At 47.0% G+C, this 12,086-nt stretch overlaps 1 long non-coding RNA gene across 3 annotated transcripts in view; it reads right to left on the bottom strand.

Annotated features, from left to right (window-relative positions):
• LOC129542776 (uncharacterized) overlaps window positions 1-6,802 on the bottom strand; it is a 45,465-nt gene extending 38,663 nt beyond the window's left edge. For all 3 annotated transcript variants that reach the window (XR_016035331.1, XR_016035330.1, XR_016035329.1), the window contains exon 1: window positions 4,847-6,802. This is a non-coding gene — a long non-coding RNA (uncharacterized LOC129542776). The remainder of the gene's footprint in view (window positions 1-4,846) is intronic.
• Between the last annotated feature and the right edge of the window lie 5,284 nt (window positions 6,803-12,086).

The raw sequence follows: 12,086 nt of genomic DNA, 5'->3' as shown, positions 1-12,086 counted from the left end.
GATCGGACGCAACTGAGCGACAAACACTTTCACTTTTCACCTTACTTTCTTTTTTTAAAGTAAAAAATATATATTATTTATTTATTTGGCTGCCTCAGGCCTTCACTGCAGTGCACACAGGCTTCTCTTTAGTTGTGGCACTCTGGCTGAGTTGCCCCACAGCTTGTGGGATCTTATTATAACTCCCTGACCAGGGATCCTCTGCTTTGGAAGATGGACTCTTAACCACTGGACCACCAAAGAAGTCCCCATATTGTATTTTATTTATTTTAAATCAATTTTGGCTTCATTGGGTTTTAGTTGCAGTGCATAAGCTCTCTTTGTTGAGGCATGTAGGATCTTAGTTCCCCGACCGGGGGTCAAACCTGCATCCCTGCACTGGAAGGCTGATTCTCAACCACTGGACCGCCAGGGAAGTCCCTTGGTGGTTCCCTTTCATTGGTAGTACCAGGTTGTGGTCTGCCATTTGAGGCAATGATACCACTTCCTTTTCCAACAAATCCTATGATGACCAGAGCTCCCCTCTCCTGTGTGTTGGGCACCCGTTAGGGCCTGTGTGTGTATTCCTGTATTTAATTCTCATTTCCAGCTTATGAGGCAGACGCAGCTATTACACCAAAAGGGATTCAAGCACACAGAGAGAAAGCAATGTGCCTCTTCCCTCACCTACAAAGCGGGAAAGCGGGATGTGGCCCACCCCCAGCCTGCAGGGAATCTGCTTTAAAAACGTACTCCCCACCAGCTCTCTGCCCACTCTCACTGAGGCAGGAAAACGAGTTGGCTTAAAATATGTATTAAATAAATAATACCGAGTGTCATGACTTGGAAGGTGTCCCTCAGAAGAGATACCCAAGTCTTCCCTGCTAGGACCTGTGAAATAGGGTCTTTGTAGATGGAATCAGGCCGAGGTGAGGTTTTCACAGCAGGAGGGTGGGCAATCGTCTCCTGGGTTGAGCCTCTGTGTTGTGTTGTTTTAATGAAAAGATCTCATTTAGTTCTGATGACAACTTGTGAGACGGATGAGAGGCTCAGCTTTGGGAGATCTTGTTTAGACAGTAAGATAAAGCAACATAGGCAAGACTATCTGTTAATAAAAGGGTAGGAGACTTCCCCGCTGGTCCAACAGTTAAAATCCATCTTCCAATGCAGGGGATGTGGGTTTGATCCCTGGTCATGGAACTGACATCCTACATGCCTTGGGGCAACTAAATCCACACACCTCAACTACAGAAACCCCCATGCAGCAAACAAAAATAAATAAATGTATTTATTTATAAAGACCTGATGGAACCAAAAATAAATAAATAAATAATTTAAAAATAAATAAAATGAGTAACATCTTTGTATTGACTGCTGAACTTGGGTGAAGGGCTGAAGTACTAAAAGAGTCCAAACAGATAAAATAGGTAACAATATATAACACTTATTAGTTTGCTAAATTTGTTACCCTTCCTGTGGAGACCATCTCCCAGACTTTCCATGGAGAGCCACACTCCCCCAGTCCTTATTTGTGTGGTTTGGAGGAGCTGAGTCTGAACTTGTCTCCAAGGTGGCAAGAGACGCAGTCCTGGCCAATCAAAGTGTTGTACCATCCTGGCCATGGTGATGGACATGTGTCTGTAATCCTGCTAGTAAAGCCAATGAGATCAACTCCAAGACTTTTGTGGAGTTTTGGGAAACAGAAACCCTATTTCCATGGGACTTAAAGTTGGTAGAATGAAAGCATATAGCTCCTAGGGATCAGGAACTCTTGCAGTCTTGTGGGGAAAGATGATCTGAGAGGGATGCCAACACATATAAAATCACATCTAAAAAATGGGAAGAGTTGGAGTCCTGACAACATTATGTGAGCTGCTTGATCCAGCCATACCTACAATCCATGTCTAGGTTTTTCATATCCTTAAACCAATGAGTTATGTCTCTTATAACTTCATGACAGTAACCTGTTTCTCCAGGGCTGAATCTTTGCAAGACAATGGGCAACATGAGTCAGATTCCCTCTTACCAAGGACGAAAAAGTAAGACCACACAGAATCTGTCTCTTGGATGGGCTTTCCCTCTCCAGGAGGTAGGAGTGATCTGGGCTAATGAGTAAGATAAAGAGAGTAAAGCAGTGGCTTTACTTTGTTGGAATGATAGAAATGTCCATAATATGAATTGTCTGCCCCAAACAGAGAAATCCATTGAGGGACTATGTTCTAACTTGTGACCCACCGTTAAGAAGGTTCTGAAGACAGAGATGTGAATGACTAGTTTATATACTGATGTACTGTTTGACAGAGGTGGTTTTGTTTCATTTTGGCCACAATGAACCGTAATAGTCATTCTCTGCTATCAAAGTGAATTCTGTCACATAGAGGACTGGAAACTTGCCCAATCCAGGCAGATGATGTAACCAGCCTGGCCAAAGCTGTGTATGTGTACCTTCTCGGAGAGGCAGGTACCATGACAAACCAGAAAACATCCCTTCCAAAGGAGGCGATTCCAGCTTATACCCTAGGGACTGGAATCCCATCTTGACCTGTTTCCAAAAGCATGGAATTTTTTAAATAGAAAAATCTCATTTTCCAATGCTGGGTGTAGTGGTTTGAATAGTATTCCCCCTAAATTCACATCTACTTAGAATTACAGAATTGGATCTTATTTGGATATAAGCAAGGAAGGATGGAGATAAGATCATACTGAATGAAGCTGGCCCTAAATCCAATGAGTGTCCTCGAGCCATTCTGACCTCCCTCCAGCCCTCAGGGAGGACTGCCTCTAAAAGGCCAGTAAGCAGCTCTGGACACACGACTCTCGGAACCTGCAAGGGTAAACACGGGTCCCTCGAGACCCTCTTAGGAAATGCTTTTGCAACTGGAAGAGGGGAACACTCCAAGGAAGGCTCTTGTTACCAGGCACTTTCCTTCTTGAGAAACATCCGAGTGTAGTTAGGAGGGGTTTGTCTACTCCAGCGACTGCCACCACAGTCTCCTTCTGACTTCACTTGTTGGAGCTCCCTTGGTCCCTGAGATAACTTCCTGGAAGACTCCCAGGCTAGCTGGCATAGCCTCCCAGTGCCCTGCACACTCCTCCCCATTTAAAAACCCTCCCAGCCCCATTAGCTGGGCCAGGAAACCTCCAGAGAACCCTGGGATCTTTCTGTCTCCACTGGGGTTGGGGAGTTGAGAGTGAATGCTCCACTGGACAAGGGGGGATGGGTGGTCCCCGTGTCCCCAGCAGACAGCTCTGAGATGCACTTCAGGTTGTTGCTGTTCAGTCGCTCAGTCACGTCCAACTCTTTGCGACCCCATGGACTGCAGCACGCAAGGCTTCCCTGTCCATCAGAATCTCCCGGCGCTTGCTCAAACTCATGTCCAATGAGTCAGTGATGAAATCCAACCATCTCATCCTCTGTCCTCCACTTCTCCTCCCGCCTTCAATCTTTCCCAGAATCAGGGGTTCTTTTAATGAGTTGGCTCTTCACATCAGGTGGCCAAAGTAATGGAGTTTCAGCTTCAGCATCAGTCCTTTCAATGAATATTCAGGACTGATTTCCTTTAGGATGGACTGGTTGGATCTCCTTGCAGTCCAAGGGGCTCTCAAGAGTCTTCTCCAACACCACAGTTCAAAAACATCAATTCTTTGGTGCTCAGCCTTCTTTATGATCCAATTCTCATACCCATACACAACTGCTGGAAACCACACCTTTGACTAGACGGACCTTCGTTGGCGAAGTAATGTCTGCTTTTTAATATGCTGTCTAGGTTGGTCCTAGCTTTGCTTCCAAGGAGCAAGCATTGTCTAATTTAATGGCTGCAGTCACCATCTGCAGTGATTTTGGAGCCCAAGAAAATGAAGTCTCTCATTGTTTCCATTGTTCCCACATCTATTTGCCATGAAGTGATGGGAGTGGAATCCATAACTTTCATTTTTTGAATGTTGAATTTTAAGCCAGCTTTTTCATTCTCGTCTTTCACCTTCATCAAGAGGCTCTATAGTTCCTCTTTGCTTTCTGCCATAAGGGTGGTGTCATCTGCATATCTGAGGTTATTGATATTTCTCCCTGCAATCTTGATTCCTGTTTGTGCTTCATCCAGCCTGGCAGTTGCATGATGTACTCTGCATATATGTTAAATAAGCAGGGTGACAATATACAGCCTTGACTTACTCCTTTCCCAATTTTGAACCAGTCCATTGTTCCATGGCCGGTTCTAACTATTGCTTCTTGACCTTCATACAGGTTTCTCAGGAGGCAGGTAAGGTGGTCTGGTATTCCCATCTCTTTAAGAATTTTCCACAGTTTGTTGTGATCCACACAGTCAAAGGCTTTAGTGTAGACAATGAAACAGAAGTAGATGTTTTTCTGGAATTCTCTTGCTTTTCTATGATCCAACAGATGTTGGCAATTTGATCTCAGGTTCCTCTGCCTTTTCTAAATCCAGTTTGAACATCTCGAAGTTCTTGGTTCATGTACTGTTGAAGCCTATCTTAGAGAATTTTGAGCTGGCAAAATTACTTTGCTGGCATGTGAGATGAATGCAATTGTGCAGTAGTTTGAGCATTCTTTGGCATTGCCCTTCTTTGGGATTGGAATGAAAGCGGATGTTTTCCAGTCCTGTGGCCACTGCTGAGTTTTCCAAATTTGCTGGAATATTGAGTACAGTACTTTCACAGCATCATCTTTCAGGATTTGAAACAGCTCAACTGGAATTTCATCACTTCCACTCGCTTTGTTCGTAGTGATGCTTCCTAAGGTCCACTTAGCTTCTCCCTCCAAGATGTCTGGCTCTAAGTGAGTGATCACAGCATCCTGCCTATCTGGGTCATTAAGATCTATTTAAAGACACATTTGGAGAGGACTCACCAAATCCAGCGCCAGGTACCTTAGTGGCAGCGTCCAGCTCAGTAACTTTCTCCTCTCTCTCTCGTCTCCTGTCTCTCCTCCTCTTCCTCCTTTCCTGCGCTGGGATCGCACTGCAGGCTCTCCCCGTGCAGGTGCGGTTCACAGTCATTTTACAAGAAAGAATCCCACATGAGAGAAAGTGAAATAAAGTTAAGGACAAAGGCAAATTAGCTCTAATAAATTCTTCCCTGGTGGCTCAGCTGTAAAGAATCCACCTGCAGTGCAGGAGATGGGGCTCCATCCCTGGGTCGGGAAGATCCCCTGGAGGAGGGAATGGCATCCCACTCCAGTATTCTTGCCTGGGAAGTCCCACAGACAGAGGAGTCTGGCTTGCTACAGTCCATGGGGTCACAAAGAGCTGGACACAACTGAATGACTAAACAAACAGTGCACACAATAAATTCTAAGTAGATCTCAATACTTACATTGACTCTAAGAGGTTCTGGGGAAAAAAATGACCTGAGGGACCAGGATTCACACATTTTGGTGGATTCTATTTTTCTTATCTTCACAAGTAAAAAAAAAAAATGTTTGTAAAGCAAATATAATTAACACATGACACTGTATCAGTTTAGGGTGTCTATGCTGATTTGATACATTTATATACTTTGGTTAAGATGCTTTTGTCAAGATCTCACCTCATTACATAATTAACATTTCTGTTTTAGTGGTTGGGATCTATCAAGAACTGGTCCCTTATCAGCTTCGAAGTTTATATCACATTATTGTCAACTATAATGACTATGCCATGGATTTGAACTCCAGGACTTATTTATCTACTACTTTATACCCTTAACCAATGTGATTTTTTGTATCAAAAATTTTCTGTTTTTAGGAAAGTAGCCTGTAGTTCTATTTCCAGCCACTAGATGGCAGGGCAAACAAGAAATGGCGGACAACTTACCAGCTTATCAGTAGCTGGACAGGAGGTATGACCACCCCGAGAAGAGTTTTAAGTCCCAGTCTTGCTCTGCATCCAGTTGCCTCATCATGGGAGATGATGCTACCCTATCATCTTAAACTGTTTTCAGCAGAACCCTTATGCTTTCTGCAGTTATTGTTTGCTTACGTGTTTATTGGCTCCCTCATTAAGACGTGTTCCAAGAGAACTGAGACTTCGTTTGTTCACGGTTGCTTTCCCCCAGTTTAAAGCAGAGGCAGCACACACTAGGGACGTAAGGGGGTGTTTGTTGAGTGACTGAATGAAAGGAGTGACTGAATGAACAATACCTGTGATCCATGCGAGCAGGCCAGTTCTCCTTCTCTGACTTTGATGTTTCCAGCGGCATCGTGGCTCCTTGTGAATGATGACTTGCACTTAACACGGGATCCAGGACATTAGAAAACTGCTGAATTGGTTTATGTCTCTGAAATATCTGAGCCCTGAAGAGCAGTAAGCAAGAAGTCCTCTGGGTCTAACTAGCTTGCTTCGAGTTTAAAATTTAAAATGGCACGCATAAATCCACTCGGAGGCTTCTCCAACCATCCCCGAAGTGTGTCCATTCCCTTTCAGCTCCAGGAACGACAAACGACTCAGATGGGATGGAAGCTGTAAATTCTGGTGCACTGAGGTCGCTTGAGATAAATCACCCATCTGCAATTAGACAAAGCAGGCAGAGATTTTGCTGGATTCCCAGGGAACGCCGGGGATGCCCCATCCTGGAAATGAACAAGCCGCAGGCTGAGAGATGGAGTGAATTCACACATCGGGGCCAGGATGAAGGCTGAGGCGAGTGAGAGAGTGAGGTTGAGTCTTGTAACAAAAAGGGGCTCGTGGGGGACTTCCTGGTGGTCTAGTGGTTAAGAATCCGCCTGCCAGTGCAGGGGGATGTAGGTTCGATCCCTGGTCGGGGAACAAAGATCCCACATGCTGCAGGGAAGCTCAGCTTGTGAGCCTGGTACCTGTGAACAACTAGAGAGAAGCCCGCCCTCCAACTGAAAGATCCTGCAAGCTGCAACTAAGACCCAAAGCAGACCCAAATAAACAAACCCCAAAAGAGCTCGTAGTCCCTCCCTCCCTCTTCAAAGCCAGCGACTGTATCCTCTGCCCCCTCCTGTCCTCACTTCTGATGCTGAACTCCAGCCTCCTCTCTTATGAGGACCCTTGTGATTCCAAAGGCTCTCCCAGATAACCCAGGGTACCATCTCCATCTCAGGATCTCTAATCACATCTTCATTTTTTGCAACATGAGGGAACACAGCCTAAGTTCCAGGGATCTGGATGTAGACATCTTTGGGGAAGGGTGGTATTCAGCCTAACACAAGGCTGACCTGAACTTCATTTTCTTTTTCGCCTCCGCTGGGTCTTAGCTTCCACTCACAGGCTCTTCTTTGGGGCACACGGGCTTCTCTCTGGTTGTAGTGAGCAGGCCCCAGAGCGAGCAAGTCAGGAGTTGTCAGGCACGGGCTTAGTTGCCCCAGTCATATGGGATCTTAGTTCCCAGACCAGGGACTGAACCCTGGTCCTCTGCAGTAGAAGTGCAGATTTCTAACCATTGGACTGCCAGGGAAGTCCTGAACCTCCAGCCTGTTGGCATTTGCTTGACTCCAAAAACACACTACTTTTGTGTTCAGAATGTAGAAAAATTAAAATCTGGGACCAGAAATGAAAAGGAGGGACTTCCCTGGCGATCCAGTGGTTAGGGCGCCTGGTTCTCACTGCCAAAGAAAGTTTCAGGTTCAACCCCTGATCGAGGAACTAAGATCCCACAAGCCACATGGCATGGCCAAAAAAGGGAAACAAGGTGACATGTCCACGGCTGTTCTGGTTGTCTGACCAGCATGCTGTGCTAGGTGGCTTGGATGGATGACTCGATGGGACCAGGTGAATGAGGGAATGTCCCACTTTCTAAGTCAGTTTTCTCCAACAAATTCAATTTTTCATATGCACATCTGTACCCATCAAATGCATTTCTGCCATAATACAAAGTATAAAAATTCATGTCTGGATCTGTCCAAAAAAAATTAATTTTGTTGGCTATTAGCACTGCCAGAATAAGAGAGGGCAAGTTTAGCATTTTTACCAGCTATGTGTGGAAGGCAGTTTTGATTGATGATGGGCTTCTCCTGTGACAACATGTCTCCTTACACAGTGACTTGAACATTCGAAACTCTGACTGCGGTCAGCCACAGTGATGGGCAGAAGAAAGGCCTCCAGAGATGTCCACATGTGAGCTCTCGGGACCTGTTTACAGGGCCTTATCAGGCAAAGATAACTGCATTTGTTTATTAGCCAACTTGAGATCAGCCTGGGTTATCTGCATGGTCTATGCGTCATTGCAAGAATCCTTAAAAGTGGAAGAGGAAGCAGAGGTCAGAGGGATGTGGGTGACTCAGCGTGCAGACACTGGCTTTGCTGAGGGAGGGGGTCCTAGCCAGTGGATGCAGGCTCAAAAAGGCCAGAAGAGTCATCTCTCTGGTAACTCCCTGGAGGCCCAATGGTAAGGACTTGGTCGTGCTTCCACTAAAGGGGGCCTGGGTTCAATCCCTGGTGGGGGAACTAAGATCCCACAAACCGCGAGGCACTGCAAAAAAATAATAATCTTTCCTGGAGCCCCCAGAAAGGAACAAAGACCTTGACTTTGGCCCAGTGAGAACTGTGTCAGATCCCTAACCTGCAGAAGCCTGAGAGAATACTTTTCTATGGCACGTGGTAAAGGCAGTCCTGGGAAGGTGTTAATAGAATTGTTTCTTCTTGGGACTTCCTTGGTGGTTCAGTGGCTAAGACTCCACGCTCCCAATGCAGGGGGCCTGGGTTCCATCCCTGGTCAGGGAACTAGATCCCACATGCTGCAAGTATTCGTGTTTGCATGCTGCAAGTAAGGATCCCATGTGCTGCAACCAAGATCCAGCACAGTCAAATAAATAAATATCTAGAAAGAAATGTCTTCTGTCCAGGTCTAGAGGCAGAGGTGTGGGTGGGGCCGTGCCCTCTGAAGGGTCTGGGGGAGGGTCGTTTCTGGCTTCTTCCAGCCCCGGAGCTGCCGTGTCATCCTGCGTCCTTGACTCGTGGAAGCATCCCTCCACTCTGCCTCCATCATCACATGCAGGGTATCTCGGCCCGAATCGCCCTCTTCTCGTAACGACACCAGCCGTATTGGATTCAGGGCCCATCTTGCGGACTTGATCTTACCTTGATTCTGTCTACAAAGACCCTATTTCCCAACGAGGGCGCACTCACAGGGTCAACCCAGCACAGCAGCTGTACCTCTACAGGGATGGCTAAGAGGCAGGTTCCTCGTTCCTCTACAAGGACGATCTGGCGTTTCACGCTCGCAGCTTTGAGTCTGGGGGCCCGTCTGGCCGCACTGTACAGAGCTGTGGTGGGTGCATAGTTTTTTCTGCGTCCTTATCTCTTCTCTCTCCCAAGTTTGTGGTCCCGAAGGCTTCGACTAACAGCGTGAGGACACCGAGGCTGTCCCCCCCACACACTGGGGGTGGCAGGTTCGGGCTCCTTCCATGGGGGAGGGGCCTTTGAAAACCTCCAGCCCCTTTACTCCTTTCTTTTCTTGCTCCTCCGACCCAGGCCCAGCTCCACCCCCACCCCCACCCCCAGCAGCGAGAATGGCACTTTGGGCTTCCACCACTTCCCCAAGACCATAACGTTCACTTTATACAAATGCTGGGATTTCATAAGGCTTTCTCTTTTCTCCATTCTCAAAAACAGAAGGAACGCAAAGCCTTCCCTTGCCCCACTTGGTCCCTGGCTACCACCCATCGTCTCTGGTTCCCTTTAGGGTGAAGTTAGTGCGATTTTATGGGTGCCTAGCCCTCCCCTCTCAGCTGTCTGCAGACCCTCCTCTCCAGCACACCAGCCCTTGACAGTGGTCACCAGGGTCCCCACCTCTGACTCACCTCTCGGCAGGAGAGACTTGGTGTGTCTTCACTTCCTTCTGGAGATATGCCCACCCTCATCCCTCTGACCTTGGAACACGGGAGCAGCCAGGTTATGTCCCTTCTCTCTGTGTTCTCACAAACTGAGGCTTCAAATATCACCTTCCCTCGAGAATCACCTGCCCACATTCTGTGGTGGGCAGAAGCCACTTTGGTTAAGATATTGGTCTATTTTTAAGAACAACTCATGACTGCAGCTCTGCGCATTAGGGCAGGGTTCGTAGAACTTTGTGCAAGTGAGAGAGCCTGACTGGCCCGTCCACTGCCAGCTCTGCTGCTGGTGTCCCAAGATCAAGGGCTTCATCAGGCACCACGGTCAGGTGCCTTCCTCTCTGCTCCTTTACCCAACCCGTTTTGCCGGGACCCAGAGCCGCTGGAAATCAGCCTGGCGCCGGGAGGAGAATGTGGCTCCTGTCGGGTCTTTGTCACTTCGGAGTCTTGGCTGCGGTGAAGTCGCTCCCGTCCGGGTCTGCTCACCTGTCAGCCCTACACCCTCTTCCCTGCACTCGGGTCTGCAGGAGGCACTAACATAGGTGAGACTGCAGATGCAACTCCCCGGCCCTAGCCTGGCTTCCTTTCCAAGGTGCGTGCCTCTTTTAGCCCATTTGGAAATTAGCAAATGCTGATGTTCCAGTTATGCAGTCTGATGGCGTTTTGTTTTTTCCTTTGCATTTGGTATTGCTCCCTTAATCTGTCCTAGTTCCAAAAGCACTTTTTAAAAATGTATCATTTCCCCTAAAAGGCCTTATTTTCAAAAGAGCAAGGTGTTACAATGAACATTTCAAAGTATCTGCTCAAATGATTTCATTCTACTTGAAGATGCCCGTAAACTGTGTGGCGACTTCAGATTATTACAGAGCTCTGTTCTTCTTTAATGCACTTAGATTTGCAAGCAATGGGATTGTTCTGTGCTGAGTTTAACAGTTCACTAATATTGAAGATCGTCCATTTTTTATTACCTGGACTTAAGGGATCGGGGTTTTGTAAAAGGCCCCCCGTAATTTTGAAAGGACTTGTTGCTTTGAAACTTTGCAGTGTTATATATATCATTTTGTGCTTTCCCTGCTCTCCCAAGAAGAGGCCACCTCTACATCCGGATGTTAAGGTGGGGGGAGATGCTCCAGTGGCCCCTGGGAGGTGGGACCCCCCTGCCCGTGAAGCCAGATGTACGGACAGCAGCCTGTGAGCTCTGTGAGAAACCAGGAGACTCATGAGCTCCTGAGAAAGAACTCAGCCTTATGACAAATCTTCTCTTTAAACCTGCCCATGAGACTGTGCAGAAATAAAGTGCTCAGTTTCATCTACCTTCAAGGAAGAGAAAGCAGGGACGAGTGTCTTCCAATGGAGGACATTAACCTGTGCCCTTGGAAGCCAATGAACACTGGCTGGAGACCCACATCAAGGTCTCCAGGGCAGGCATGTATTTAATGAGAGCCCCATGACAGCATACTGGTTTTGTGGATTTGTTTATTCAACTGCTGTTCACCGCCACACAGCGACCACAACTGTACACTCTCTAAATTCAGGTGAAAAGTTAAAAGGCCGTCAGTTCTTTAACTGATTGGCTTTCTAGACAGCTTTGGAGAAGGAAATGGCGACCCACTCCAGTACTCTTGCCTGGAAAATCCCATGGATGGAGGAGCCTGGTAGGCGACAGTCCATGGGGTTGCAAAGAGTCGGACACGAATGAGCAACTTCACTTTCCCCTTGACTGGAGAGTGTGTACCTGGCTCTCTACCTGTACAGATTCTCAGCCCAGGTAAGGCCCAGAGGATGGGCAAGGCCCTGGGCCCCACATGCCGCCTCCACATGCCTGGGGCGCTCCCACCACAGAGCCCAGGGACAGGCTGGGCTCTCGTCACACAACGCTTCTGTGCCCGATTCCTTACAGAAAAAAATGTGATTTTTTGATAACATGGGTTAATGGTTTTCAATATGTAATAGATCCTGAAGGCTGAAACTATACCCCTGGAAGATGATGTATTTATTTCCTAGAGCAGGGCTTTCCAACCCTTATTTATCTTTAATGCAAACTCACACCCAGATGAGTGTTTGCTTTTTGTTTTCTCCAAACAAAATAACACAAATAATATAAAATTGTATTTTAGTACAGAGTAGGCAAAGGTATCACTCTCCTAGAAAGTCAAAGAGTTGCATCAGGAGCAGGCATTTTATTGAGACTTTTCATCAGTTCCTGCCTGAGGACCCCTCACAAGGTCTACGTGACAGCTGAGGAATCCACATGAAGCCCACACATAAAACACACATACGTGATGATGGTGGACAGAGCACACAGAGAAGCAGTCAA

This window comes from Moschus berezovskii, chromosome 19 (assembly GCF_049115385.1).
Source record: "Moschus berezovskii isolate FMDL1 chromosome 19, NW_MosBer_1.0, whole genome shotgun sequence".
Lineage (NCBI taxonomy): Eukaryota > Metazoa > Chordata > Mammalia > Artiodactyla > Moschidae > Moschus > Moschus berezovskii.
Note: the sequence above shows the minus strand (reverse complement) of the source record. Positions and strands in the feature narration are given on the sequence as shown.